Source organism: Globicephala melas, chromosome 2, assembly GCF_963455315.2.
Source record: "Globicephala melas chromosome 2, mGloMel1.2, whole genome shotgun sequence".
Classification (NCBI taxonomy): domain Eukaryota; kingdom Metazoa; phylum Chordata; class Mammalia; order Artiodactyla; family Delphinidae; genus Globicephala; species Globicephala melas.
In genome coordinates, this window is record NC_083315.2 from 51795890 (window position 1) to 51823703 (window position 27814).

The 27814-nt window shown below is 39.7% G+C and overlaps 1 protein-coding gene across 1 annotated transcript in view; it reads right to left on the reverse strand.

Annotated features, from left to right (window-relative positions):
• GABRG3 (gamma-aminobutyric acid type A receptor subunit gamma3) overlaps positions 1-27814 on the reverse strand; it is a 606363-nt gene that overhangs the window by 334389 nt on the left and 244160 nt on the right. The window lies entirely within an intron of this gene.

Below are 27814 nucleotides of genomic sequence, written 5' to 3' on the forward strand. Positions count from 1 at the left end.
AGCAAAAGCTGGGTTAAGAGGGAATTAAGAGTTGAAAATGCTTACATTAAAAAAGGAGAGGGGCTTCCCTGGTGGCACAGTGGTTGAGAGTCTGCCTGCCAATGCAGGGGACATGGGTTCGAGCCCTGGTCTGGGAGGATCCCACATGCCGCAGAGCAACTGGGCCCGTGCATCACAACTGCTGAGCCTGTGTTCTGGAGCCCATGAGCCACAACTACCGAAGCCCGCGTGCCTAGAGCCTGTGCTCCGTGACAGGAGAAGCCACCTCAATGAGAGGCCTGTGCACTGCAGCAAAGAGTGGCCCCCATTCGCTGCAACTGGAGAGGACCTGTGTGCAGCAGCAAAGACCCAACATAGCCAAAAATAAAATAAATAAAGAAATTTATTAAATTAAAAAAAGAAGAAAGATTCCAAATCTACAACCTAACTTTACACTTTAAGGAACTAGTAAAATAAGAACAAAATAAACCCTAAGCTAGCAGAAGAAAGGAAATAAGAATTAGAACAGAGGTAAATGGAATAGAGAATAGAAAAATAAAGAAAATCAACAAAACCAGGAGTTGGTTCTTCAAGAAGGTCAACAAAATTGACAAACCTTTAAGTTATATTGACTAAGAAAAAAAATAAACTCAAATAACTAAAATAAAGAATGAAAGAGGGGACATTATAACCTAATGTTACCAAAATAAAAAGGATTATAAGAAAAAACTATGAAAAAGTGTACACCAACAAGTCAGATAACTAATGAAATGGAAAACTTCCAAGAAGTACAACCAATCAAGACTAAATAATGAAGAAATAGAAAATCTGAACAAATGTATAACTACAAAGGAGACTGAATCAGTAATCTAAAACCTCCCAATAAAGAAAAGCCCAGGACCACATGACTTCACCAGTGAATTCTACCAAACATTTAATGAAGAATTAACATTAATCCTCCTCAGTCTTTTCCAAAAGAATTGAAGAGGAGGGAACACTTTCAAACTCATTCTATGAGGCCAGCATTATCCTGATAGCAAAAACAGACAAAGACATTAGAAGAAAAGAAAACTAGACACCAATATCCCTTATAAATATTGATACAAAAGTCCTCAATGACATATTATCAAACAAAATTCAACAGCACATTAAGAGGATTATACATCATGAACAAGTGGGATTTATTCCTGAACAGCAAGGATGGTTCAACATGTGAAAATCAATGCAATGAACTATATTAACAGAATGAAGAAAAAAAAGACATGATCTTTGCAACTGATTGAGATACAGCATTTGATAAAACTCAACACCCTTGCATGACAAAAACACTCAACAGACTAGGAATAGAAGGAAACAACCTAAACATAATAAAGGCCATATGTGAAAAGCCCACAGCTAATATTGTACTCAACAATGAATGACATAAAGTTTTTTGTCTAAGATCAGGAACAAGACAAGGATGCCCACTTTACCACCTCTGTTCAATGCAGTACTGGCAGTCCTAGCCAGAGCAATTAGGAAAAAAAAAGGAAATTAATAGGTAGCCAAATTTGTACCAAAAATGTAAAATTATCTCTGTTCACAGACAACATGAACTTATATGTAGAAAACCCTAAAGATTACACACACACACACAATCTACTGGAACTATAAACACATTCAGCAAAGCTACAGGATACAAAACCAATACTCCAAAATCAGCTGTTTCTATACACTAGAAATGAACAATCCAAAAAGGAAATTAAGAAAATGACTCTATTTACAATAGTATCAAAAAGAATAAAATACTTGAAACTAAACCAAGAGGCAAAGAAACAAAAACAAAAACTTAGATACTGAAAACTACAAAATGTTGCTGTAAGAAATTAAAGAAAACACCAATAAGTGGAAAGACAATCCATGTTCATGGATTGAGAGACAATATTGTTAAGACATCAACATTACCTAAAGTTATCTACAGATTCAATGCAATCTCTATCAAATTCCCAACAATGTTTTTTTGCAGAAATAGAAAAAAAAATCCTCAACTTCATATGGGATTTCAAAAGATCTCAAGTAGTCAAAACAATCTTGAGAAGAGGAAAGCTGGAGGTCTCACACTTCCTAATTTAAAAATTTACTACGGGGGCTTCCCTGGTGGTACAGTGGTTGGGAGTCTGCCTGCCGATGCAGGGGACGTGGGTTCGTGCCCCGGTCTGGTAGGATCCCACATGCCACGAAGTGGCTGGGCCCATGAGCCATGGCTGCTGGGCCTGCATGTCCGGAGTCTGTGCTCTGCAATGGGAGAGGCCACAACAGTGAGAGGCCCGTGTACCACAAAAAAAAAAAAAAAAAAAAAAAAAAAAAAAAAAATTACTACGAAGTCCAGTTATCAAAATAGTGCAGTACTAGTATAAAAACAGATGTATAGACCAGACAAATAGAAAAGATAGCCCCAAATAAACCCAGACTTATATTGTCAGATGATTTTCAACAAGACTAAAAAGACTATTAAATGGGGGAAAGGACAGTCTTTCCAATGAATGTTGGGAAAACTGGATCTCCACATGTCAAAGAATGAAGTCAGACACTTACCATGCACCATATACAAAAATAAACTCAAAATTTATTAAAGACCTAAATGTAAGAGCTTAAACTATAAAACTCTGAGAAGAAAACATAGGGGAAAAGCTTCATGACATTGGATTTGGCAATGATTTCTTGGATATGACACCACAGCACAGTCATTAAAAGAAAAAAATAGACAAATTGGACTCCATCAAAATTTAAAACGTTTGTGCAACAAAGGGAACTATAAACAGAGTGAAAAGTCAACCTACAGAATTGGGGAAAAGGTTTGCAAATCATACACTTGATAAAGAAATATAATCCAGCATAAAAAAATACAAACAGCCTGATTTAAAAGTGGGCAAATAATGTGAATAGATATTTCTCAAAGAAGATATATAAAGGGCCAATAAGCACATGTAAAGATGCTCAACATCACTAATCATGAAGGAACTGCAAAGAGACACTACTTCATACCCCATAGGATGGCTTTAATTAAAAAAAAATTTTTTAACAGAAAATAACAAGTGTTAGTGAGGATGTAAAGAAATTGGAATGTTTGTGCACTGCTGATGGGAACGTAAAATCGTGAAGTTGCCATGGAAGACAATATGATGGTTCCTCAAAAAATTAAAAATGGAATTATCATATGATCCAACAATTACACTTCTGACTATATACTCAGAAGAACTGAAAGCAGGGACTCAGATATATATTTGTGCACACATGTTCACAGCAGCGTTATTCATAACAGTCAAAGGTGGAACCAATTCAAGTAACCATTGACAGATAAATGGATAAATAAATGTGGTATATGTCAATACATAGAAAAGAATATTATTCAGCCTTAAAAAGAAAGGAATTTCTGACACATGGCACATATGAATCTTGAAGACAATATGCTAAGTGAAATAAGCCAGTCACAAAAGGACAAAGACTGATTCCACTTATAGGAGATACCTACAGCAGTCAAATTCATAGTGACAGAGTGTGGTTGCCAGGGTTTAGAGGCACAGGATTGGATGAATTATTGTTTAACGGGTACAGAATTTTAGTTTTAGAAGATGATAAAAATTCTTTGGATGGACGGTGGTAATTGTAGCATGATTTGAATGTACTCAATGACACTGAACTGTACACTTAGTTAAAATGATAAATTTTATATTATGTATATTTTAACACAAGTAAAAAAATGCCTCTCCCCTGAATGTTTTCGAACTTCCAATAGTGACTTAAGTTATTTAATTTTACTTAAATAGGTGGGAACTTAAAAGTAGATATAAATTCCGTATCTTCTAATTCTCACACAGCTGTAAATTAAATTTTATAAACAAAATACAAAACTCAAAATCAATTAAAAATATCAAATCGACCTCATTAAAATAATGAGATACATGGTACTGTTCTGGTGACAGTTAATTATAGCTGCTGTAGTCTCCTCCATTGGACATGGATAACACATACCATTAATCATAATAAATCCGATTTTAAAGGATGAAAGGGAAGTTTCCCTCTGTACATCACCAGATGTGTGTTAATGTCATTGTCTTTCATATCCAAGTCTCATCTGTTGTTTCTCTGTTCACAGTTTCTTATCCACAGATACACTCCTTAACTGGCCTCTACTGGACCAGCTCACAGGATGGAGCAGCCCCTCCATGCTCATCCCTGCCCTTCACCTGCCCACTAGCTGAGGGGTCTATTTTTAGTGACAGTTGTGTGCTATCCAAATAAGCCAAGGCCAAATTTTTATTGTTATCACATGTACTGTTATTTAAAATACACATGAAATATGAATTAGTAAAAGAATGGTTATTTCCTTGAAAACTAAGTTGACAACTTAGGGAAAAGTCCGATGATGGCGTCACTAAATAAGCACTGCCTAAACTCATGTTGGCCAGGCGAGTGGAGAGGCTTAGGGGTCTGGCACTCTGTGCACCAGTATCTAAATTCTCACTCCACCATAAAAGGTGAAGATTAACATGTATAGAAGAAGCTGTGAATAAAACTCTTAGAAGAAAACATACACTGAACATAAATCACAGCAAGATCTTTTTTGACCCACCTCCTAGAGTAATGAAAATAAAAACAAAAATAAACAAATGGGACCTAATGAAACTTCAAAGCTTTTGTACAGCAAAGGAACCCATAAACAAGACGAAATGACAAGCCTCAAAATGGGAGAAAATATTTGCAAACGAAGCAACGGACAAAGGATTAATCTCCAAAATATACAAACAGCTCATGAAGCTCAATATCAAAAAAACAAACAACCCAATCAAAAAATGCACAGAAGACCTAAATAGACATTTCTCCAAAGAAGACATTCAGATGGCCAACAAACACATGAAAAGATGCTCAACGTCACTAATTATTAGAGAAATGCAATGAAAACTACAATGAGATAACACCTCACACCAGTCAGAATGGCCATCGTCACAAAATCTACAAACAATAAATGCTGGAGAGGGTGTGGAGAAAAGGGAACCCTCTTGCGTTGTTGGTGGGAATGTAAATTGAGGCAGCCACTATGGAGAACAGTATGGAGGTTCCTTAAAAACTAAAATAAAACTACCATGTGACCCAGAAATCCTACTACTGGGTATATACCCAGTAAACCATAATTCTAAAAGACACATGCACCCAAATGTTCATTGTAGCACTATTTACAATAGCCCGGACATGGAAACAACCTAAATGTCTATCAACAGAGGAATGGATAAAGAAGATGTGGTACATATATACAATGGAATATTACTCAGCCATAAAAAGGAACGAAATTGAGTCATTTGTAGAGATGTGGATGGATCTAGAGACTGTCATACAGAGTGAAGTAAGTCAGAAAGAGAAGAACAAATATCGTATATTAACGCATACATGTGGAATCTAGAAAAATGGTACAGATGAACTTATCTGCAAAGCAGAGGTAGAGACACAGACATAGAGAACAAGTGTATGGATACCAAGGCGAAAGGGCGGGGTGGGAGGAATTGGGAGATTGGGATTGACATATATACACTATTGATTGATACTATGTATAAAATAGATAACTAATGAAAACCTACTGTATAGCACAGGGAACTCTACTCGATGCTCTGTGGTGACCTAAATGGGAAGGAAATCCAAAAAAGAGGGGATATGTTTATATGTATTGCTGATTCACTTTGCTATACAGTAGAAACTAACACAACATTGTAGAGCAACTATACTCCAATAAAAACTAATTTAAAAAAAGAAGAAGGGCTTCCCTGGTGGTGCAGTGGTTGAGAGTCCGCCTGCCGATGGAGGGGACACGGGTTCGTGCCCTGGTCTGGGAAGATCCCACATGCCGCGGAGCAGCTAGGCACGTGAGTCACGGCCGCTGGGCCTGCATGTCCGGAGCCTGTGCTCCGCAACAGGAGAGGCCACAACAGTGAGAGTCCCGCGTACCACAAAAAAAAAAAAAAAAAAAAAGCAGCTGTGATCTCTGTAAAAAAAAGAAATCACAAACTCTAACAAACCCTGATTCAGGGACCAGCCTTGGTGCAGGATTCCCCTCCGGCGGGGGATGGCCATGGTCTGCACCTCAGTGGCCTCAGTGGCCAACCCAGGTGTCTCCTACTGTTGTTCCCAGGCTACCAGGGCTGCCAACACCTTGGTCTCTGGGGACCAGGCTGCTGGAATCACACAGCTTGAGTGTTGCCTCCTAGATCAGAGCAAAAGTGAGTCCTAAGGAGTCTCAAACTGACCATTAAATGTGAAAGTGATATCATTCTTGGTGTGAACTAGTTCCCTGTCCCTAACCAACTATAGGGGTCTAGAAAACCCAATCCTACCATGTACTGAGAAAGCGGGGGCAAAAATATTTTATGAAAGGCAATCCAGTTACATGGTATTTGGCCTCCTCTCCTTCCTGCAAGAAAAATACTCGTCCCTCCATCACAGGGGGACAACCCACAGGCCTTTCTATTCATGGCATCCAGCTCAAAGCTCCAGCATTTCTGTGTAATGTGCAGGAGTCTCTCTGTCAAGACCCTGCTGCAGTTCTTCCCGATCCAGAGACTTAGAGCTAAAAGAACAAGTTACTTGCCTTGTCTCCAGCCCACTGGGTAACTGCAATAAATGTTGGAAGATGGCAGTAAATGTCCATGCCTGTGCCGTGAGGGCAGCTCTAGGAAGTGTCCGTGCTGGTTTCAGAGAGTGTCTCACCAATTCATTGTGCCAAGTGTCCTTGGGAATGAACTTTCTTTTCTGTTATTTTCCTTGGGCCCTTCTGAAGTAGACACTGGAGAATATCCCTCCATAGGGGCTGAGCAGATTTCTTAGTCTGGCTCGTAGACATTTAATGGGTTGTTTTCAGTTGCAAACTTAGTTTGGGTTCATATGTTCAGGTTTGTGTGTTGGTATCTATTTTGGCAGTGTGACTTTGCTGAGATCCAGGAGGCTTCTTCCAGCAGCTCGATGCTGCCAGCAGCACGAGTCCACAGCTGTGCCGAGGCTTTTTCTTGACACTGTTTATGTGTGTCCTGTTTCTTTGCCTCTCCCCCATGCCTTTAATCTCTTCTTTTTCTCCAGCATTTCCTCTCTGCTCTGGGTACTTTCGGTGTAGGTGCTTTGGCCTCCAGTGGGAGGACCACATCTGTGGTTCTTTCTCTGGACCTCCATACCCTGTTGGAAGGTTTACTGGGTGCCAGTTTTAGCAATGAGTGCAACAGCCACACTCTTGATTCGATGATGGCTGCTGGCTTATTGTAATCTGACTTTGTTCATCAAGATGAGTCTAGATTTTATCCTTTTGAGTTTGGATTGAGAATTGTCTTTTCCCACCCATTTAAATCCCTGAATTTGTGAATTCCATTTAGTGTCTAATATTCCTGCTTGCAAACAACCATTTGTTTTGGGGGAATCATCTTTTTCTCTTAATGCTTTGTCAAATGCAATCAATATCAAGACAGATGTACCACTGAAAATTTGTTTTCCAATCTGTCTCCTGGCCACGAGATTCCCTGTTAAGTGGGTGAGACCTCGCAGGGCTGCCATGAGAGCAGAAGATAAAGTGCCGGTGAACTAGACACAAATGGGATAAGTATAGTTTCTTACCACATTTGTTTCAATGATCCCATTCTACAAGTTGTGTTTAACAGGTAAACCTTAGTTTTACAACAACCAAAACTATATCATTAGAAATCTTCGACCTGGCAATTTATTCCCAGGCCCTAAAAAGATACAAACACAGGCCATTCCACTATGATTTTATGAGAGTCAAACTGCTCTAAAGGTTCCTCCTCACTGCTGCCCTCCAAATAACCCAGACAATCCAGATTTTAATTCAATCTGTATTTTAATTCGCCCACAAGCTTCCGAGGTCTATGCTAGCAGAAAGGGATCCAGCCAAGTGGGTGTTAAGCAAACATCTGGTGGATGGATGAATGGATAGATAGGATAAGACGGATGGATGGATGGATGGATGGGTGGATTGTAACCCCTTCAGTGAACTCAGTCACTCCACAGTGACCTTGCCTTCCTCTTATTCCTACATTCACTCTTTTGGGTCCTGTTCAAACTCTAAGTTATCATTTTTGTGGATGTATTTCTCCCCAACCAGACACTAAGCTGTTTGAGAGCAGAGGTTGGGTATAAGTTATCTTTATTTCTCCCACTGTACTAATCATTCAGGACTACATGGATGGTGCTTAATGAATAATTGCTGTCTCACTGTAGGCTATGGCAATGAAAATGTACCAAGATGTTCAACCAGGCAAAAGATATTAGACATGTAAAAGGATGAAAATCCACCTTTTTTCATGAACACATTAGCATACCTATTTTATTCATTAGAATATTCCAACTCTCAATAAAAGTTTCATTCACAAAGAAACAAAAAGGAAGATTTCATAGATGCCTTATTAGGCAAAATCAACATGTGATATTAAGATGGTTCTTAGAATTTTGGAAGGTAGAGAGAAAGGAACTCCAAGTTATCGCTGTGAGCCAGGCCCATCTGTGCCCAACATCTTATTAGAATTGGGCTAGACTGACATTTGGGACCACTCTGACATTACTGAAACAATTTCCCAGCTTTCTTTCAATGGGAAACATAGTCTTACAAATACCAAAACTACTTAGGTGCAGAAGGTATAGTAATTCACTGAGCTTCAAGCATAATCATCAGCTTATTATCTATTTTGTTTGACTGTGTTTCTCTTGCTAAACAGTCACCTCTTAGCACCCAGGCTTATCAGCACTGTTGATGTAGGGCTGGGGAACCAGGCCAGTGGTATGTGCAGTGGCACCTTCTCCAGGGCACAGGTTGTCTGTACCTACACATGGTAGCAGAGGGTTACTCTGAAATGATGCTGCTTTGGCTTTCTCTTCCTTTTGCTTTCCATTTTTATTTTTTTACCAAATTCAGAGCAGGGCCACACAAATAAATTAATTCCTCTACACACTCAATAATAATTCCTTAAAAATGCAGACACTGGGTTTTAATCCACTTCTAGCTGTGGGACTTCGAACAAGTTACCTTTCTGTGCCTCAGTTTCTTCATGTGGGAAAGAAAATAATAATAACAATATGTCTTATTTCACAGTGTTGTCCTAATAATTATATACAGTACTGTATATGAAGCACTTATTACAGAGTCTGGCACATAAACGTTTGTATCTATATTATTTAGCCAAAGCAGACTTTATATACCATGCATCTGTAGTGAGATCAGACTGCTTGAGTTCATACCCCGCCTCAATTATTTTCTAGTTTTTGTGACCTTGGGCAAATTATATAACTTTTCTAAGTGCTTAGAACAGTAGGCAGTACAGAATTTACCCCAGTGCTTGGTATTACTGTGGTGGTGGAAGGCTGGGCAGCTCCATGCTGGAGCTTCTACAAAAGCCGCTCTTAGTCACATGGGCTGCACAGCCCTGGGATACCTGTAGGTGTCTATTCAGTAAATTGGGTACCAGCTGCTCAAATGAAAATTAGAGATGATGGAACAAGGATGGGTATCACCAAATGGAAACTGAGCTAGTCTCTAAGATTCTGACTCCTTGAAGCTGTGAGGTGAAAATCTGAGTCCTCTCCAGAGGCAAAGGCATCGGTAGTCTATGAATGTCTGCTTTAAAGCGATCATAAATTCTCAAACACTAAACCAAAATGCAAGGTCCATTTCACTGCTGAGAAAGTTAAAAAGCTTCCAAAATAAGTAGACATTTAATTCCTTATATAGTTGACATCATAGAGCTGATGTTTGCAGTGTACCAGAGCCATAAGATACTCTGTAAGAATGCTATTCTCTTGTTGCTTATAAGAATTGGACTAAGTAGACACAATAAATAAGGCAAGGGAGATTGGTTCATGATGGTTGAGTAGAAGGACGTGTGCTCATTCCCTCTTGTGAGAGCACCAAAATCACAACTAACTGCTGAACAATCGTCGACAGGAAGACACTGGAACTCACCAAAAAAGATACCCCACATCCAAAGACAAAGGAGAAGCCACAATGAGACAGAAGGAGGGGCGCAATCACAATAAAATCAAATCCCATAACTGCTGGGTGGGTGACTCACAAACTGGAGAACAATTATACCACAGAAATTCACCCACTAGTGTGAGGGTTCTGAGCCCCACATCAGGCTTCCCAACCTGGGGGTCCAGCAACATGAGGAGGAATTCCCAGAGAAGCAGACTTTGAAGGCTTAGTGGGATTTCATTGCATGACTTTGACAGGACTTGGGGAAACAGAGACTCCACTCTTGGAGGGCACACACAAAGTAGTGTGCACATCAGGACCCAGGGGGAAGGAGCAGTGACCCCATAGGAGACTAAACCAGACATACCTGCTAGTGTTGGAAGGTCTCCTGCAGAGGCAGGGGGTGGCTGTGGCTCACCATGGGAACAAGGACACTGGCAGCAGAAGTTCTGGGAAGTACTCCTTGGTGTGAGCCCTCCCGGTGTCCGTGGTGAGCCCCACCAAAGAGCCTATAGGCTCCAGTGCTGGGTCGCCTCAGGCAAAACAAGCAACAGGGGGGGAACTCAGCCCCATCCATCAGCAGACAAGTAGATTAAAGTTTTACTGAGCTCTGCCCACCAGAGCAAAATTCAGCTCTACCCACCACCAGTCACTCCCATCAGGAAGCTTCCACAAACCTCTTAGATAGCCTCCTCCACCATAGGGCAGACAGCAGAAGCAAGAAGAACTACAGTCCTGCAGCTTGTGGAACGAAAACAACATTCACAGAAAGATAGACGAAATGAAAAGGCAGAGGACTATGTACCAGATGAAGGAACAAGATAAAACCCCAGAAAAACAACCAAATGAAGTGGAGATAAGCAACCTTCCAGAAAAAGAATTCAGAGTAATGATAGTAAAGATGATCCAGGACCTCGGAAAAAGAATGGAGGCAAAGACTGAGAAGATGCAAGAAATGTTAACAAAGACCTAGAAGAATTAAAGAACAAACAAACAGAGATGAACAATACAATAACTGAAATGAAAAATACACTAGAAGGAATCAATAGCAGAATAACTGAGGCAGAAGAATGGATAAGTGACCTGGAAGACAGAATGGTGAAATTCACTGCCATGGAACAGAATAAAGAAAAAAGAATGAAAACAAACGAAGACAGCCTGAGACCTCTGGGACAATATTAAATGCAACAACATTCGCATTCTAGGGGTCTCAGAAGGAGAAGGGAGAGAGAAAGGACCTGAGAAAATATTTGAAGAGCTTATAGTTGAAAACTTCCCTAACATGGGAAAGAAAATAGCCACCCAGGTCCAGGAAGTGCAGAGAGTTCCAGGCAGGAAAAACCCAAGGAGAACAATGCTGAGACACACAGTAATCAAATTGATAAAAATTAAAAACAAAGAAAAATTATTAAAAGCAACAAGGGAAAAACAACAAATAATGTACAAAGGGACTCCCATAAGGTTAACAGCTGATGTCTCAGCAGAAACACTATAAGCCAGAAGGGGGTGGCATTCAAAGTGATGAAAGGGAAGAACCTACAACCAAGATTACTCTACCTGGCAAGGATCTCATTCAGATTCGACAGAGAAAGCAAAAGCTTAACAGACAAGCAAAAGCTAAGAGAATACAGCACCAACAAACCAGCTCTACAACAAATGTTAAAGGAACTTCTCTAAGTGGGAAACACAAGAGAAGAAAAGGGCCTACAAAAACAAACCAAAAACAAGGCAGTGGTAATAGGAACATACATATCGATAATTACCTTAAATATGAATGGATTAAACACTTCAACCAAAAGACACAGGCTGACTGAATGGATACAAAAACAAGACCTGTATATATGCTGTCTACAAGAGACCCACTTCAGATCTAGAGACACATACAGATTGAAAGTGTGGGGATGGAAACAGATATTCCATGCAAATGGAAATCAAAAGAAAGCTGGAGTAGCAATTCTCATATCAGACAAAATAGACTTTAAAATAAAGATTATTACAAGAGACAAAGAGCAACACTACGTAATGATCAAGGGATCAATCCAAGAAGAAGATATAATAATTATAAATACATATGCACCCAACATAGGATCACCTCAATACATAACGCAAATGCTAACAGCTATAAAAGAGGGAATTGGCAGTAACACAATAATAGTGGGGGACTTTAACACCTCTCTTACACCAATGGACAGATCATCCAGACAGAAAATTAATAAGGAAGAAAAAGCTTTAAATGACCAACAGACCAGATAGATTTAATTGATATTTATAAGACATTCCATTCAAAAACAGCAGATTACACTTTCTTCTCAAGTGCACATGGAACATACGCCAGGGCAGATCACATCTTGGGTCACAAATCAAGCTTCGGTGAATTTAAGAAAGCTGAAATCATACCAACCATCTTTTGTGACCACAATGCTATGAGATTAGAAATAAATCACAGGGAAAAAACTGTAAAAAACACAAACACATGGAGGCTAATCTATACGTTACTAAACAACCAAGAGATCACTGAAGAAATCAAGGAGGAAATCAAAAAATACCTAGAGAAAAATGACAATGAAAACACAGTGATCCAAAACCTATGGGATGCATCAAAAGCAGTTCTAAGAAGGAAGTTTGTAGCAATGCAATCCTACCTCAAGAAACAATAAAGATCTCAAATAAACAATCTAACCTTACACCTAAAGGAACTAGAGAAAGAAGGACAAACAAAACCCTAAGTTAATAGAAGGAAAGAAATCATAAAGGTCAGAGCAGACATAAATGAAATAGAAACAAAGAGAACATTAGCAAAGATCAATAAAACTAAAATCTGATTCTTTGAGTAGATAAACAAAATGGATAAACCTTTAGCCAGAATCATCAAGAAAAAGAGGGAGAGGACTCAAATCAGTAAAATTAGAAATGAAAAAGAAGTTACAACAGACACCACAGAAATACAAAGCATCCTAAGAGACCACTACAAGCAACTCTATGCCAATAAAACAGACGACCTGGAAGAAATGGACAAATTCTTACAAAGGTATAACCTTCCAAGACTGAACCAGGAAGATATAGAAAATATGTACAGACCAATCACAAGTAACGAAAATGAAACTGTGATTAAAAATCTTCCAACAAACAAAAGTCCAGGACCAGAGGGCTTCATAGGTGAATTCTATCAAACATTTAGAGAAGAGCTGACACCCATCCTTCTCAAACTCTTCCAAAAAATTTCAGAGGAAGAAACACTCCCAAACTCATTCTATGAGGCCACCATCACCCTGATACCAAAACCAGACAAACATACTATAAAAAAAGAGAATTACAGACCAATATCACTGATGAATATAGATGCAAAAATCCTCAACAAAATACTAGCAAACAGAAACCGACAACACATTAAAAGAATCATACACCATGATCAAGTGGGATTTATCCCAGGGGTGCAAGGATTCTTCAATATATGCAAATCAATCAATGTGATACACCATATTAATAAATTAAAGTATAAAAACTATATGATCATCTCAATAGATGCAGAAAAAGCTTTTGACAAAATTCAACACTTATTTATGATAAAAATTCTGCAGAAAGTGGGCATAGAGGGAACCTACCTCAACATAATAATAGTCATATATGACAAACCCACAGCAAACATCATTCTCAATGGTGAAAAAATGAAAGTGTTTCCTCTAAGATCAGGAAGAAGACAAGGATATCCACTCTCACCACTATTATTCAACATAGTTTTGGAAGTCCTAGACACGGCAATCAGAGAAGAAAAAGAAATAAAAGTAATCCAAACTGGAAAAGAAGTAAAACTGTCACTGGTTGCAGATGACATGACACTATACATAGAGAATCTTAAGGATGCCAACAGAAAACTTCTAGAGCTAATCAATGAATTTGGTAAAGTTGCAGGATACAAAATTAATATATAGAAATCCGATGCATTTCTATATGCTAACAATGAAATATCAGAAAGAGAAATTAAGGAAACAGCCCTACTTACCATCACATAGAAGACAATAAAATACCTAGGCATAAACCTACCTAAGGAGGTAAAAGACCTGTACTCAAAAAACTACAAGACACTACAAAACTACAAGATGAAATCAAACTACAAAACTACAAGATGAAAGAAATCAAAGATGATAGAAACAAATGGAGAGATATACTATGTTCATGGACTGGAAGAATCAATATTGTGAAAATGACTATGATACCCAAAGCAATCTACAGATTCAATGCAATCCCAATCAAATTACCAATGGCATTTTTTAACAGAACTAGAAGAGAAGCCACCACAATGAGAAGCCCGCACAGCAACGAAGAGTAGCTCCCACTCTGCAACTAGAGAAAGCCTGCACATAGCAACAAAGACACAACGCAGCCATAAATAAATAAATACATAAATAACAAAACAAAGAAGTTAGAGATTTTAAGAAGTTTCTTACAAGTCAACATTCTGACAACAACAAGATGTGGCTTCAGGATTTGGTCTCAGCAAAGAGATTTAGTTAGCAGTTACAACCAGCAGTCTGGGTACTGGCAGCCTGGTCAGAGAACACCAACTGACAAGCACAGGGCCCCCCAATGATTAGACATTTCAGTGGCCAAAGATAGAATATTTCCTACCATCTTTGGCACAAAATAATGGCCAGAATTCCACAAGCGGTGAGAGCAGAGACCATGTACCTCTAAAGAATAGAAAGAGGTAACATCACATATCTAGGCCAGATGTTATAAAAACTTAAATGCCAACAGAGGCCAGCCAGGTAACACAAATAATTGAAGTGCCTAGATGTAAGAAAAACAACTATGCATGCATGACAGTGAAGGGCAACATACAATAAGGAGAAGCAGGGACGGGGTTGCAAGAAGGAGCAACTGACCTGTTGAAAGGGAGCAGCTATTCTCAGTTCACAGCAACTTGCCATATAAAAACACACCTAGTTTATCAGGGTTTTTAAAATCTGGTAACACCTGATTTTTTAACATATAATTTCATAACATTTAAACAGCAGCAATGAATTTAGTTGTTTAAACATCATGTGTCACAGACAGACTTGAGAGTGGTCCTCCTTCAGCGGTCCCCAACCTTTTTGGCACCCGCGACCCGTTTCACAGAAGACAATTTTTCCACGGACCGGGGACAGGGGATGGTTTTGGAATGATTCAAGCGCATTACATTTATTGTACACTTTATTTCTATTATTATTACATTGTAATACATAATGAAATAATTATACAACTGACCATAATGCAGAATCAGTGGGAGCCCTGAGCTTGTTTTCCTGCAACTAGATGGTCCCATCTGGGGGTGATGGGAGACAGTGACATCCGAGATGTGTTGCTTATGTCCAGTTTACTCCGTAATCTGGTTTTGGTTGCTGTCACTGCAGAAAACCCTGCTTCACAAAGATAGGATGCTGGAAATGGAAGTAGGCTTTTCAGTGCTTTTGTGGCAATCTCAGGATATTCTGCTTTGACTTTAATCCAGAACGTATGGAGATTTGAAGTTGTCTCAAACATACTTTTCAGGCCACTGTCATTTGCGATCTCAAGAAGTTGATCCTCTTCTAGCACGGACAAAGTCGATTCACCTGGCTTATTCACAAATGGTTCGTGGATCCATTCCTTCCCAGTTCGGGGGTCTTTTGTGGTTGGGAAGTAATGCTCAAACTCTTTTGAAAGCCAAGATAGGTGATCATGCACCAGCTGGGAGAAAGAAGGCCCTGGCTCAGTCTCTTTCAAAATCTCTGCTGATGTTCGAAACATGTCAAAAATCCCAATGTTCACTCATTACCCCTGTAATTCCAGTTTGGCTTTGAATGCAGCCACTTTATCGGCCAACTTGAACACAGCTGTCATTCTCTCCTGAAGTGACAGCCTGTCGTTGAGCAGGTTGAATATGTCACACAAGTAAGCAAGTTTTGCGACCCATTCTGTGTCACTGAAATGTAATGCCAGCGGTGACTGTTCTTCTAAAAGAAATCTCTAGAGCGGCTCTCGCAACTCAAGAACTTTGGCCAGTGATCTACCTTTAGAAAGCCATCACACTTCTGTTTATAAGAGAAGACATGTGTGCTCTGCATCTATCTCCTCACAGAGTTGTACGAACAGACGTGAGTTAAGGGCATGTACTTTAATGTGGTTGATAATTTTAATCACATCCTGCAAAACGTTGTTAAGTTCAAGTGACATTTTTCGGCTAGCCAGTATTTCTCTATGGATGACTCACATTCAGAAGTGCCCTCTTTGACCCGAGCAGTGAAACCACAAAGCCGTCCAGTCATGGCAGCCGTTCCACCCATGCATATACCGACACAAAATGACCAATTCAGTTTTCCTGATATGTAATCATCAAAGACTTGGATATTTCTGCAGCTGTGGTGTTGGTTGGCAACAAAAGTGCACATAACATATCCTCATGCACATCCTCCTGAAAAATATATCGCACAAAAACAAGTATTGTTGCCTTGTTGTCAACATCGGTAGACTTAACCTGGATTGCATATCATGGTGACTCATTAACCCTCTCTAACAATTGTGACTCAATATCTTCTGCTGTTTCATCAATTCATCTAGTTATGGTGTTAGTCAAAAGAGGAACACGTGCCACCTTTTGAACTGCAGCCTCTCCCAAAAGTTCATGACAAATGTCCTTAGCAGCAGGCAGGATCAACTCTTTACCAGTATTAAAGAGCTTCTTACCTTTAGCAACGTGGTTAGCGCTAAGAATGATGCTCTCAGTGCAGACACATTTGATGAAGTGGTGGCCTTCAATAATTGCTTCTGTTCTTCGTGTTCAGGTTTTTTTCTTTTGAAAAACTCCAAAGTCTAGTCTTTTAATGCAGGATGCTTTGTCTCCATGTGGCAAAGCAGTTTTGAAGGTTTCATGGCTTCGTTGGATAGCCAGTCACCACATATTATACAAAGCGGGCTTGGAGAATGTGAATCAGCTGTTACAATGAACCCATAATTTAAGTAGGACTCTTGATATTTTCTTTTAACTGCAGTTTTCTTCTTGTTGGCAGTCTTAGAGTCATCTGCTGTCTCATCATTTGGTCTTTCCCCCTTTTCAAAGAAGTTTTCCAGCAACATTTGTTTTTTACTCATTTTGGCTAGGAGTAGCTTGTGGGCTACCAAAACTGTGGCTGAGACAAGTGCACAGTGCGGGAAAGAGGTGAGGACACAAGTGGTAAATAAAATAAAGGGCGGGCCATGCACAGACTAAAATAAGTGTCAGATTCTGACTTAAAGCCTGCCACCAGATGCAGCTGTACAGTTGCATCAACTCACTTGCCACTATAAAGCCTGCTGCCAGATGCAGCTTAATTGTCACTTGCCACTCACTGATAGGGTTTTGATATGAGGCTGCAAGCAACTGATTTATTATGGTCTCTGTGCAGTCAAACCTCTCTGCTAATGATAATCTGTATTTGCAGCAGCTCCCCCGTGCTAGCATCACCACCTCAGCCCTACCTCAGATCATCAGGCATAAGATTCTCATAAGGAGTGCACAACCTAGGTCCCTCTCATGTGCAGTTCACAGTAGGGCTCACACTCCTATGAGAATCTAATGTCACTGCTGATCTGACAGGAGGTGGAGCTCAGGCAGTAATGCGAGTGATGGGGAGTGGCTGTAAATACAGATGAAGCTTCACTGGCTCACCTGCTGCTCACCTCCTGCTGTGTGGCCCAGTTCCTAACAGGGCACAGACCACTATCAGTCCATGGCTCAGGGGTTGGTGACCCCTGTCCTCCATGATGCCTACCTCCTGGTGTTCACATTTTTGTTTAATCTCCTCTTCTTGAGTGTGAGCAGAACCTGTGACTTACTTATGACCAAGAAAACATGGAGAGGTGATAGGGCATCATTCCCATGACTCTGTGACATTATATAAAAGTCTAGAGAAGCTCATTATGGATGGATGAAGTAAGTAGCCAAGTAGAGACAGCTCATATGCCAAGGCACTGAGGGTTCCCCTAGGGTGGTCTCCAGGAGCTGAGGGTGACCTCTAGGAACTGTGGTTACCCTGGGGTGTTCTCCAGGAACTAAGGGTGGTCTCGAGGAGCTGTGGTTCCCCTGGGGTGGTCTCCAGAAGCTGAGGGTGGCCTTTAGGAGCGGTAGGCAGTTTATAGCTGACATTCACCGGGAATCCAAGGCCTTCAGTCCTACAAGCACATGGATATAAACTCTATAAACAACATGAGTGATCGCAGAAGCAGATTCTTACCCAACTGATCCTCCAGATGAGAACACAGTCAGAGACACTTGGATTGCAGACTCGTTAGACCCTAAGCAGAGGACCCAGTTAAGCCTTATCTAGACTTCTGACCCACAGAAACTATGAAATAATAAATGTGTTCTTTTTTAAGCCACTAGTTTTTGCTCATTTGCTACATAACAGTATGTAACTAATTAATAAATACACCGTGCAAAAGGAACAAATCACATCTAAAGGACATATTTAAAGGACGTATTTTGGATATATTTTGCCATGGACAACTAATAACATCTGCTGTATTTCATTAAACCTGGCATCAATATTTGCCAAAATTATAAGATTATCTAGGCTGAGAGTTCAAAGCATTTAGAGGACACAGATGAGCCTTAAGTGTCATCGTACTACAGGCAGGGTAAGTTTTTTTCTACTTCATTTCCTCAATAGTCAATCAGGACGATGATTGAGACATAACCCTGGATTTTACTTTCACAAAGTCTTGTGATCATTTTTACTGAAACTGTGGCCTAGATAATAACACAATTAGCTTTAGAGGTGGATTCTTTAGGGATTGGGTGACTCGCCAAATGACATTTAGGGCAGAACTAGATGCATAATAAGTATATATTAAATGAATACACGAATGACTTTTAAATATCAGGTGCTACCCTGGCATACCTCAGGTGCCAGCGCTTGTACTGTTCTTCTACAACATCAGAATTAGTAACTAAGAACAAAACAGAGGGTCTGGATACAAAATTTATGAGTGACATTGTTCTTTGAAGGGAAAGCAAGTAAGTTGAAAAATAGAACAATATAGACTCAAAAGTTCAGAATAATGCACCAACTCTAATGAAATATAAATTAAAAACTCTCAATTTAGGCTGAAAAGCATAAACTACACACACATAAAATGGGTTATATATGGTAGCATAAGTGGAAAGGCTTAGTTCTTGGGCTACATGCCCATTCCTTGTGAACTGAAAGAAATATCATATTAGTTAATGCCACTATTGTTACTGCATTTATTGTATAATAAACATACACATGAGTCAGGCCACTGGCATTTCCTTCCATCTCAATTCCAGGCCTTGGAGAACCATGTTTAATTTTGACAAGTATCACCAACTAGAGACCATTTAGAGGAGTCAAACCAGCACAGTGGCATGGCGCCTGGTACATGGTTGACATTCAATAAATGTCTACTGAATTACTAACTTATGGATTGAGTGACAATAATCTTTAAACTAAACCCTTGAGAAAAAAACTTGAAAAAAATGAAGTGTTCTAACTAGTAGGATACTATGTTGTGGCGCTTACAGTTTGTGATTATGGCATGCTGGTGACAGGGTTCAGGATACACAACCCCAAAATATGGCACCTTGGCATACTGAATATTCCAAGCTGAAGGAATTTGAGAAATGGCATGTGCAAGAAAGACTTTCTGATCTTCCCTTGAAGCAAGTCATAAACCCTCCTATGAGAGATGCCCTTCCTATACCAGCAAGAAAGGAGCATCCTTATCCCCAAAGACAGAGGGACACAAAGCAGAATCTGAAGGAACAGGCCTTGCTAAGTTTCTACAGTTCACTACCTTTAGCTCACGTCCTTTGTGCTATCACATCTTTCCACAGCTTTCCACCCTTCATCAAACATAGCACAAAACCACTCAGCTTTAACCATTTCTTTAGGTCTTCATTTCCTATGAAGCTCCATGTCACATAAATCTTATACTAAATAATTTTGTATGCTTTTCTCCTGTTAATCTGTCTTGTCAGTTTATTTTTCAGACCAGACAGGGACCCTATGAGAGTAAAGGAAAACTTTTTCCTCCCCTACACTGGTTTGGTACACAGACACAGGAGCCAGATGATTCAGGTTCAAATCCAGCTCCTACACCTGCATTTAATGTCACTTACCCCCTTTATACTTAAGTTTTCTTATTTGTAAAATAAAGAATATTAGAATACCAGCACCCATCTCAAGAGGGTTTTCATGAAGAAAAAGCATGTTAGCACATTTACCAAGTTTAGAAAAAAGTACAGCACATGGTAAGTAGCACTTAGTAAGCATTATGATTAGTATTATTGTCATTAATAATAACATTATTCTTGTATTAGCTAAAAGGCTAGTTAGAAGTAGGCCTACTCTGAGTCATTCCAGGGGTCAAAAATAGGATTAGTGGATAGAAGTTACAGGGAAGTAGACCAGTCCTCCACAAAGAACTTTCTGGTTATCTGAGCAGCCCCAAAACAGAAATAAACTTTTAGAAGCAAAGAACACCTCACTCATGGAAATTTGCAAATAATTCTTTATGATTTTTAAGAGAGAGTTCATGTTAAAACATCTTTAATTTCTTTCAGTCACTCAACAATTCAAGCGATCCCTTTGACCCAACCGCACTCCAAAACGGAAAAGGAGTACCACTTTTTGTTTATTTGGAAGAAAGCAAGTGTATAACTTATTCAGAACACTGAGAGAGAAAGCATTTCTCTGTGGTCTGTTAATATTTGCATCTGTGAAATCCTGAGTATTGCTTTGATTCAGGGAAGAAGACTCCAAACTGAAATCCAGGCCTCAATTCAGGGGGATGAGAGAGAAATTTACATATGTAAGAATTTCAGGGAAAGCAAAGTTTTTTTTTTTTTACCAGTTTTCTTTTTTTTTAAATTAATTAATTATTTATTTTTTACATCTTTATTGGAGTATAATTGCTTTACAATGGTGTGTTAGTTTCTGCTTTATAACAAAGTGAATCAGTTATACATATACATGTTCCCATATCTCTTCCCTCTTGCATCTCCCTCCCTCCCACCCTCCCTATCCCACCCCTCCAGGCGGTCACAAAGCACCAAGCTGATCTCCCTGTGCTATGCAGCTGCTTCCCACCAGCTATCTACCTTATGTTTGGTAGTGTATATATGTCCATGCCTCTCTCTCGCTTTGTCACAGACTTGAGGATATGGGGGGGGGGAAGAGAAAGTAAAGTTTTAAGGGAAATACTTCAGTGAAATGAGACTTAAAGGGAGTTTAAACAAAGACTGTGCTCTAAAGCCAAAATCTCTAGGTTTAAATTCTGTCTCCATCCCTTATTAGCTTTGTGACCTTGAGCTAGAGCTTAACTTCCTTCTTCCTTGATTTATTTTACCTAAAAACCAAGACAGCAATATTACCTACCTCACTGAGTTGTGAGGATTGAATGGATTAGTATATGTAAGGTATTTAGAAGAGCTTTACACATAAATGGTAGCTATATTTCTCCTTCTCCTCCTCCTTCTTTTCCTAGAAGCAGTAGTAGCAGATATAGTAGCACTAGAAGTGGCAGTATTTATATTATTTTACTAGAATCCTTCTTTAATCACAGTATTGTGCCTTGGATAATATAAGTAAACAGTAAATATTTCAAGGTTTTTGGTGGTTGTTTTTTTTTGCTATTAAGAAACTCAAGATAGAGTAGCAGGAGTATTATATATCCCAGGCATGTAAGTGGGTGAAAAAATCATCAACAGGAAAACTGTAGAGGCTGATAAAGTCAATTCACGTATCAGAACTCACAAAATGGAGGCCACCCAGTGGCTGGGCAAACATCACAAATGTGAACCTAATTCACCCCATAGTCACAGGAAACACACCTAACTCAGCTTTAGCTATACTATTTGCCCTAGAAAAGAAGACCTGCTGGCCTTAAAGGAACTCCCCAGCCTCCTAGCAAATCATGCCCTGTTAACACATTTGTTGCCTTGCTCTTGACCCAAATCCCCTGGGAAGAGTGCTATACTGCTTGTGACCTAGTGCGTGAATTGTTTTCCCTTAAATAAAGGGCATCAAACTCATTATTGAATTGTCTCAGTTTTGCCATTTGACAAAGGCTATTATTGTTTTCCGTAAAGTGGTTAAACGAAGGACAGATCACCATCAAATCCTATTTTCAACATTTGTATGTAACTGCCTTGATTTAGAAACTGGGAACTTTGAATGTTTTACTCTGAAAGGATTTGGAAATGCTGATTAAAAATAAATGTTTATTTAGCATATATGTAGGAATATTATTAAATTCAAAGGTATGTTGTGAGGAGCTGTTGCACTCAGCTCTGATGTACTTGCATCAGACTGACACACTGGGCATGAAACATAGTAACTGACAGTGCTGATGATAAGCACAGATCTGAGGAGTTTGGGGGATGGCATGCACCAACTGTTCAGCATGGTTTACTGATAACAGTGAGACTGATGAATCACAGGTGGTAAAGGTGAGAACCCTACGGTGGGGATGGTGGTGCACGCAACCAGCAGAATATAGCATATCCTGACCAAGACTTAATTTGGGGTGTCTGGACCCAAGGTGTTTGGTGCACATGTCAGTGATTCTTGGTTTGAGAGAATGAGTGTTTCCATATGGCGCCTGGTCTCTCCAGACCTGTGAGAGGGGCCTTTGACTGGCAGGTATCTCCTTTCTTCCACATTGCTGCTATACTGCATCCTTTTCCTGCAAAAAACTATAGCTTTATGGCCATCATCACTGTGGGTTCTGTGAGGTGTCTTAGTAGTCGAACCCTGTCTAAATGCCACCAGTAGTAAAAAGTGTAGCCAACCTACAAAAAAAAAATTGTGTTCAGGTAGGTCACTCTTTCTATTTATTTCATTTTTTATTTTTTAAGTATGTCCTGGTTGTGATAATATGAAAGAAAACTAAGGACACATTTTAACTTAAGAAAGATATCAATATCTATCTAAAAATTTGTATTTCCAGAATTCAAAGGACCAAAAACATCTGCTTAGAGACTTATTCCATGTAATAAAGATAATAAATTTCTTTCCAATGAAGCCTGCAAATCTTAATTAGACCTGTGAGTTCAGTGTTATAGTACATTTCCATGGGTAAATAAATAATTCTTTTGGGTATATAGTCCCTTATTCCCTCAGTAAATCTGTACTTTATATAATCTAGTTAATTAACTTTGTCTCTCACTTTCCATTTTAAATCATCATCTTCATTCATCAACTAAACTATCCTGGAAACTCGTAGCAGAATATTTATTCATGCTCACTCAGCTACTTTCATGACATATTTTTAAAATCAAAAGTTATTTTTTGAAAAGAGTGCAGCAAGGGACCTATAAAAGCAATATATCTTAGTGTTGGTATTGTTACTCTGGGACTGTTACATGTGTGTTGCAGAACAAAGCAAATGAAGAATTAAGTCAGGGAACTGGGATTTTCAACCATCAGAGAGAGAATATACAGTTATAAAATGGATGAAGTTAAATAAAATCATGTAGTCTTAAATTTCAATTAAGTGTATCAGCTCAGGCTATATCTTAGCTTAACATATTTCCTAGATTGCTCCACTGAAAAAGCCTAGAAACAGTATCAAATCTAGTAGCAATGAGTACCCTAGATTCCAAATAGTAGCCTATAAATACTAGTTAGCAGTAAAGGGAACCAGAGTTCCTTGAAAAAATGGTCATTCTAGGTTTGATGTAGGAAATATATAAGATAAGCACAGAATATCTTGTTATAACAGGATGCAAATAATCTATTAAATGTATTTCCAAAGAAGCCAGGAGGAAATCTCAGTATCTTTCCACTGCCTAAAGATAAGAAAATTTGAGTTTCAGTAAGAATAAGTGCAATAGATTGAAAATATATCAGATATGTTTACCCCATGTCTTCAGAGAGTTTTAAAAAGCTGATTGGTCATCTTTGCAAAATAATGAGCTGGTGCCCTAGCATCCTCTAAACCAGTAAATAAAGGCAGAAAAAAAATCAAGCATTTATCTAGGCTTTTCTGTACAAACTGCACCTTAGGGTATCCAGGCAATCAAATAGTTGATAAGAAGAGGTTTATCTTTATAGAGTATTATATTCCCTGCTGTTGTTAAACCTATTTCACTCATATGTAAGGTTATATTCTAAATCAAATTTTCTATTTTAATGAAATTGGTGTCTCTTGGAAGTGAATAATCAAAGAAACCTATTTCTAAAGGGAGAAAACGTGAATCCCTAGGATTAAGGCTCAAAGGATTGATCAATTAAGAAGCCAGGAGCACATGTCTCTGCCAAAAATGTATTAGAATTGTAATTGTCTAGCCAACCTATGTCTCACAGGTCTTAAAACTCAAGAGTATACTACATGCATCAGTCCCCCACCAGGTCACAACCAGTACATCCCCCATCCTACTGCTATGTGATCCAGTGATAGACACTAACCTGTGGTTACTCCATTAATCTCCCAATCACTCACTACCTACACACTAGGCAATGAAATGTCTTGAATTCACTTGTCACATGATAACCTAATTTATGAGCAGACAAGTGAGGATCAATGGAGATTAAAAAAATAAACTAACATGAGGAGATCAAGATGGTGGAGTATGAGGACCACCCTCAAGAACACATTAAAAATACATCTACATGTGGAGCAGTTCTCACTGAACACAACCTGGAGACAGGCAGAAAGACTCCAGTGCAACCAAGGCTGTAAAGAAAGATCCACATGGAGTCAGGTATGAAGAGAAGCAAGGCGATCAGGTCAGAACCAGTGTCCCTAGGTAAGGACACAGAAGAGGAAGGGGATTACATAGGCAAAAAGATCCTCCTTGGGGAACGAGTGGTTCAAACCACATATTGGGTGCCCCAGCCCTCGGCTGGCACTGGGAAGACAAGTCCCCTAGCTGGTTTGAAAATCAGGAGGGCTGTAGGAAACCTTGACTCTGCTAGTGAAGAGCTCACACGTATTTGTTACTCTTGGGAACAAGGCAGAGGAAGCAGACTGAAGCTGCCTAGGATGCTGGCTGGTTTCCCATAAACACCACAGCACACCCTGGCCCACACTCAGCACTCACTCTGGCCCCTATGGCTCTGGTGTAGCTCCACACTATGGCAAAGGCTTCTGATGCAGTTGTGTGGACGAAGCTGGCTCAAAGCCATCATGGCATACAAATGAGGCAAAGGTGGCCATTACAGGCATTCACGGAGGCAACAGATCAGGAGCAGTCTGGAGTTCTGACTGGTATGGCAGGACTGCCCCAGCACCTGCCCCAGCCCTCACCAGGTGACCATTCTAGGCAGGTACTCTAGAGCTGCTGTCCTCTGGGCCAAAGGTGCCTTTGCTGGGAGAGGGCAAAGCACACACACACAAGGAATGGAACCAGCTGGGACTCAACCCATAGGGCTTCTGCTCCAGCACCCTGGAACCTGCCTCTGCTCCTGATAGGGTGGTGATGGCCACTGAGCATAGGGGAAGCTCAGCTCACATCTGGCAGTGGCTCTGGGTGCTCCATCTCCAGCCCTACCTCCCAGCAAGGTGACAGTGGCTAGCACACCCAAAGGGAAAACATGACCCATGATCATGTCAGATCCAGATTTCCCACCAAAGCCACAGGGCACTGCATAGGGACATTCCCACAAAAGGACACCAATTTGGGACTAAGATAGGTGACTATTTCACCTACTGTCATAGAGACAGAGAAAGTTAAACAAAATGAGAAGACAGAGGAATTTGTTCCAAATGAAAGAACAAGGAAAAAAACCTGAAAATGCAACTATTGAAACAGAGATGAAAATTTACCACATAAAGAGTTCAGAGCATTATTAATAAGAATGCTAACTGAACACAGAAAAAGAATAAATGAACACAGTGTATAGTTTAATAAGAAAGTAGAAAATATAAAAATCACCAGTCAGAGCTTAAGAATGCAATAACTGAAATGAACAACACTAGAAGGAATGAACACTAGATGAATTAACAGCACACTAGGTGATACATAAGAACCCATAAGTGATCTGGAAGATAGAATAATGGAAATTGCCACATCAGAACAGCAAAAGAAAAAAAATTTTTTAAACGAGAACAGTTTAAGGGATCTCTGGAAAACCCCCAAGTGTACTAACATTTGCACTATAGGGGTTCCAGAAGGTGAAGACACAGAAAAAACTGTTGAAAATGTTGAAATTATGGCTGAAAACTTCCTAAACCTTAAGAAGGAAACAGATATCCAAGACAGGAAGCACAGAGGGTCCCAAACAAGATGAACCCCAAAAGACCCACATCAAGACATTAAAATGGTAAAAATTAAAGATCAAGAGAATTTTAAAGGTGGCAAGAGAAAAACAAAAAGTCACATACAAGGGAACCCCAACAAGGCTATCAGCTGATTTTTCTGCAGAAAATTTGTAGGCCTGAAGGGAGTGGCATGATTCACATAAAATGCTGAAAGGGAAAAACCTACAACCTACAATACTCTACACAGCAAGACTGTCATTTAGAACTGAAGGAAAGATAGAGACAAGCAAAAACTAAAAGAGTTCATCAATACAAAACTGAACATAAAAGAAATGTTAACGGACTTTCACTAAGTGGAAAAGAAAAGGCTGCAACAAGAATCCATAGGAAAGGAAAAAATCCCACCACTAGAGGCAAATATATAGTAAAGGCTGAGGATCAACCACTTAAATATGTATACTTAAAGACAAAAAAAGTATGAATATCAAAAGAGAAAAAATGTAAAATAAACTATAACTACAATAAACAATGAAGGGATAAATATGAAGATGTAAAATATGACATCAAAAACACAAAATGTGGGAATCTAAAATGTTTACCTTTTAGAATGTGTTTGAATTTAAGTGACTCTCAGCTTAGAACATGTAGAAATATTATAGATCAATATATAAGAACCCTGTGATAACCACAAATAAAAACTCTACAATAGACACACAAAAACTAGAGAGAAAGGAGCACAAGCATACCACTAAAGACAATCATCAAACCGCAAGGGAAGAAACTAAAAGAAGAAGAAAAGAACAGAAAAGAACTACCAAAAAAAACCTCCATAGAAAACAAGTAATAAAATGGCAGTAAGTACACAGCTATCAATAACCACTTTCAATATCAATGGAGTAAAAGCAACGATCAAAAAACATAGGGTGGGGGCTCGAGGTCAAGATGGTAGAGTAGGAGGACCTGGGGTTCACCACTCCCCACAAGTACATCAAAAATACACCTACAAGTGGAACAATTTGCACAGAGCACCTGCTGAACACTAGCAGAGGACCTCAGACACCTAAAGGACAAGAAAAGATAACCATGTAACCAGGTGGGATGAAGGAGAGAAAGGGAAGAAAAAGAAAAGAGGAAATGGGATGGGAACCACATCCCTGGGGGGAGCTGAAGGAAATAAGAGGTTACTGCACCCAGGGAGGTCCCCTCACAGGTGGCAAAATACACTGAAATAGAGGGGGAGCTTTGGGGTCTATTGGAAGAAAGTGCAGTGGCCAGTCGGTGGCAGGCAGGAGAGAGCACAACTTCCACCAACAGTCTGTGCCACAGCCCTGTGCATCCAAGCATGAGATGGGTGCCCGCCCATGCTGGCAGGAACTGGGTGTTGAAGTGTGGGGTTAGGACAGTGGATCTGGAGAGAGGACTGTTGTTGGCTGCAAGAAGATGACCTGAAGGGATGGGAGTGAGGAGCTCACCTGCATGGAGAGAGACTGAGGGGATGGGCATGAGGAGCTCCGTGGCTGGGAATGCTTCTGGAGGAAGCAAGGAGCCATTGTTGAGTAGTGCACAAGGGGTGGGGTCACCATCAGGGACTCTCTATGCACATGTCAGCCCCTTCCT